This window comes from Vigna unguiculata, chromosome 8, assembly GCF_004118075.2.
Source record: "Vigna unguiculata cultivar IT97K-499-35 chromosome 8, ASM411807v1, whole genome shotgun sequence".
Classification (NCBI taxonomy): domain Eukaryota; kingdom Viridiplantae; phylum Streptophyta; class Magnoliopsida; order Fabales; family Fabaceae; genus Vigna; species Vigna unguiculata.
In genome coordinates, this window is record NC_040286.1 from 12,913,092 (window position 1) to 12,917,597 (window position 4,506).

At 31.7% G+C, this 4,506-nt stretch overlaps 1 pseudogene; it reads left to right on the forward strand.

The window, feature by feature from the left end:
- The first annotated feature begins 2,337 nt into the window (after window positions 1-2,337).
- Window positions 2,338-3,975, forward strand: LOC114194857 (annotated as a pseudogene).
- The last annotated feature ends 531 nt before the right edge of the window (window positions 3,976-4,506 follow it).

The window sequence follows — 4,506 nt, forward strand, 5'->3', positions numbered from 1 at the left end:
ATGATGAATGTACTTGAATGTCACAAAATTAAGAAAAAGTAGATGAACCTGAATTTTGATAAGGATCATTGTGTGGGAGAAGGCAAAGGCCACATTACCACAAGCTTGGGATTTCTTGATAAGGCTTTGTGAGAGAGTACTATTACCAGTACTTAGACCAGTTAAACTTCCTTTAACTTGTTTGTTTTCTGTTACAAGCGCAAGTCCAATTTCCTTGATATACTTTTTCAGCAAAAAATTTCCTCAACTGATAATGACAATAAATAACAATTCTCTAACATAACATGAATAGAATCATACCAATAACTTTAGCGATTCCAAGACGAAGTCCAATTATTGAGTATATGTAGGAGATGAAAGAAAGCAAACCAGAGACCCACCACAACTGGTTCTCGTTGAAATCTGGGATTTGGGATAACATAATAATTTGAACAATTCCAAATAAAATCATGTAAAATTTGCTGATTTGGCATGGATGATTTCCTCCGCTGTTATGATAACACTTAGATCTTGTAACTGCCCTGTTTCATGAAGAATCCAAAACACCAATTAGCACATTTGTTGTTCCACTTTGATCCACACAACAACACTTGCATTTTTTTAAAACTCACATAATGCTTGTGGAAGCTGCTATGGTGTACCCAATTGGCCTAGCAAAAAGGTCCAAGTACTGAACCCATGCACAGAACTTGGCCTTCATTCCACCTGCAAAACCCAATAATGCTTTTCTTCAGTTAAAGCATGAAGCACCTGCTCTTTAGAATTACAAAAGTAGCATTGGTACCAAGGTGGGATGTGACAGCTTCCATGTAGGTGTAGTTTCTTTGGCCAGTGAGTTGGTCACCAGTGCGGAAACAATAAGCTTGAAGTACTAAGCAGTGATAAGTCACCACAGCGAAGACAATGACTGAAGCAGGACCAACAAACCAACCGAGCAAAGTAAAAGCCCAAGGCATAGTTAGCAGCGCAGGACCAATAAAAGCATGTTATTCGAAAATAACAGTTCCTCCAATGACATGAAGTGAAACTGAAAATATATTTGATTACCAGTTCTTCTTGAACGACCGTCATCATCAAAGGAATTGGAATCTGGTTGTTGAATCGTGTCATTGCTAGTTGGACCTTGGCTGCCATGTTCTAATTTTTCAACCTCCATTCCGCAGTTGGGGGGTGGGGGGGGTTTGTATTTCTTTTAAATATTTAAATAGCTCATCTTTCTTGTAAGGTAGTGAACATTGGAATCTCAGAAATGCCTTTTAACCCACAAATACATAAACACATCAATTCTATAATTATTCATTTTATTATTTCTGAATTTTGTGATTTCTCACGTGATAATATCTGAATACAATTTTCATTATTTATATTTTTAATTATTTTATATATTTAATATTTTAAAGTTTTATAACCTGTTTCTTGATTTTACCTTTTAATTTTGTTTTATACATTCAAATAATAATTTTATTAGTATTTTAAGTAATTATTTATTTAATTTAATTATTTTCTTTTAATTTAACTGATTTTTTAAACATAATTATAATAAATAAAAATGAATTATAGTGAAATTATAAAATTTATTTATATTCAATTTTAAAACTATAAGAATAATAATAATAATAATTTTATTATTTTTTATTATTATTAAAAAATTAAATACAATAATTTTATTTTGTTTATACCAAAATTATTTTGAGTTTAATTGTTATTTTAGTTTTTATTTTCATTCAAAAATATCACATTTATCCTTCTATTATTTTAGTTTTAATTTAATTTTTATTTTTTAAAAAATTGATATAATTTAATTTTTTTTAGATTTCTTTAAACAAATTAATATTTTTTTATTAAAATTAAAACTGTGAATAAGAATAATTTATTTTATTATGTAATTATCATAATTCTAATGTTAATTTATATGAAAAATTATTGATTTTTTTTTAAAAAAAAAATTAACAAAAAATTAAATTATATCAATTTTTAAAAACTAAAACCAAATTAAAATTAAAAAATTAAAAATTAAAAATTAATCAACATTTTAAGACATCATGTACCCAAAGATGCGGCGGCAACGGTTCCTATCCTTCGTACAATATTTTGTCTCTGTTTCTTTGTTTTATTTCCTTTTAAATTTGTATTTTTCTGGAAATGTTCACTGTACTTAAGTTGACAGGAGTTGATTCAATTGTTTTTTTTCATATCTAATACATTTAACACAATCACTTATCTTATACCAAGTAATACTATGTTTTACTTCTCTCACTCTCGCCCCTCTCTTCTTCTCTCACTCTTGCTTGTCTGGTGAAAACCTAGATTATTTCTTCGTTCTCTGACCTTTATTTGATGGGGTATATTATTACTGTTTGTATGTGGGTTCAGAGATTCACTGAAACCTGCATAATCGTGCTGTGTCTTTGTCGTCGACCGTTCGCTGTGTCTTCGCGGGTCTCTCTCTATCATCTTATTGTTTTGTAGTTGGTGACGATAAATTTCTGATTTTTGGGGTTTAGGGTTTCATGCATTTTAAATTTGTATTAGTTTTGGCTGTGTGCATAAATCTTTTTTGTGTTTTTTATTGAGTTTGCTTGGTGGGAATGAAATTTTTCCTATTAACACCACATTAGTAATGGATCTTCATGTTTGCTACTGGCAGAACCATTCACTGGAGTGAACATTGGAAGGGTTCTTTCAGATATGCCTCACCCCACTCTAGTAGCGGCACTACTTAAAACCCAGCAAATTCGACATGTTAGGTTATGCTCTTTGCCCTTTGCCCTTGCAAACACAGGAATTGAAGTTGTTGTGTCTCCTCCTAATGAAGAGATCCTAACAATTGGGCAAATTAAAGTTTCAACACCCCTTTCCTCTTCCATGATCCTTCACTCATTTCCACCTTCACAAGCCATCTTCAACCGCTCGCTGAATCCAGTCTTGGTTCCAATGCTTGGTTTCTTGCAAACCACTGGCTCTTATCTAATGCTCAACTCCTACCCTTACTATGACTATATGAAGTCAAATGGTGTGCTCCTTTGGACTATGCACTCTTCAAACCCCTCCCTCCAAACAGAGAAGTCATCGATTGTAACACCCTTCTCCACTACTCCAATAATTGATGCAGCATACTTTTCCATGGCTTTTCTCAACTACACTAACATTCCTGTGGTGGTGAGTGAAAAAGGTTGGCCCTAAAAAGGTGACTCTAATGAACCAAATGCAACAGTAGAAAATGCCAACACCTACAACAGCAAATATTTAAACGTAACTCCCAAACACCCTGGCGCTGGAGTTAGTACTTAAATTTATGAGCTCTACAACGAGGATGCAAAGACAGGTTCATTGTCCGTGAAGAACTTGGGTTTGTTTGATGCAAATGCAATAAATTAGGCATGTGCTGGCAAGGTGGATTGCTCTCCTTTGCTGCAGGGAGAACCATCAGATGGGAAAGTCTCATCAGTCTTGTGATTTCAGTGACATGGTTACAATTTCCTTTAAGATTATGAATGATTTGATATGTCCAGTTTTAGCTTTTTGTTTCCTCTTATTAATTTTTAGTCTCGGTTGATCTATTTTAGCTGCAAAGTTTTTGGAGTTCTGTTGCTGATTTCAAGTATAACTAAGGACATTTTCAGTGCCTACAGGTCAGGTAAGTTGAAATATACGTCATGATCTTTATATTCATCAATTTTTTACCCTATATTTCATATCTTTTTTGTTTCGTTAATGTATTGTTGTTTTACAATTTTAACTCTCTTAGTTCAATTACTCTCATGATGGATAGTAGGAATGGTGTATTTTGCACAAAATTGGGCAATCTTTCATAATGGAGCTGATCAAGACTAGGTAGTCCTGATGTTTCTATCAATTACTTGGAGTGACTAAGATTAAGGAATTTTAATCGCCCTAAAACCTACAAACATAGTTTTTTGACAAAAGATAAGGGAAGAAAATAAAAAATGGCAATAGATATAACTGGAACAAATTATACTTTGTTATGAATTAATGATTGTCCATTGATTTGATATATTTACTCATGATTCATTACTCTTTATGGTAAATATTTGTATTAACTAAGTTGATTTGTTTTCTTTATGGATTACATATTGTATGTATAAATAGGACTCTTCCTATCAATAATAATACACAAAATGAGTTGCTCCCTATTCTCTATTCTCTATTTTTCTTCTCTTCTCTATTATCTATTATTCTCTCTATTATTCACTTTATTTCATAACACGTTATCAGCACGATGCTCCAATTGAGGACTAGTGGAAGTTTTTTCTATCCAAGGACAGTGCTCTACGTGTCTCAATCCAGGCTCTTTCTAATCCTTTCTCAATTTATAATTTTACCTTATATTCTTTCTCTTGTGATAAGAATTGTTTGACCTTATCAATTTTCATCTGTCTTATTATTTATTTTTATTATGAAGATGATTATTATTAATATTATTATTTTGATGATGATTATTATTATTAATATTATTATTTTATGTGTTAGTTCTAAACACGAGAA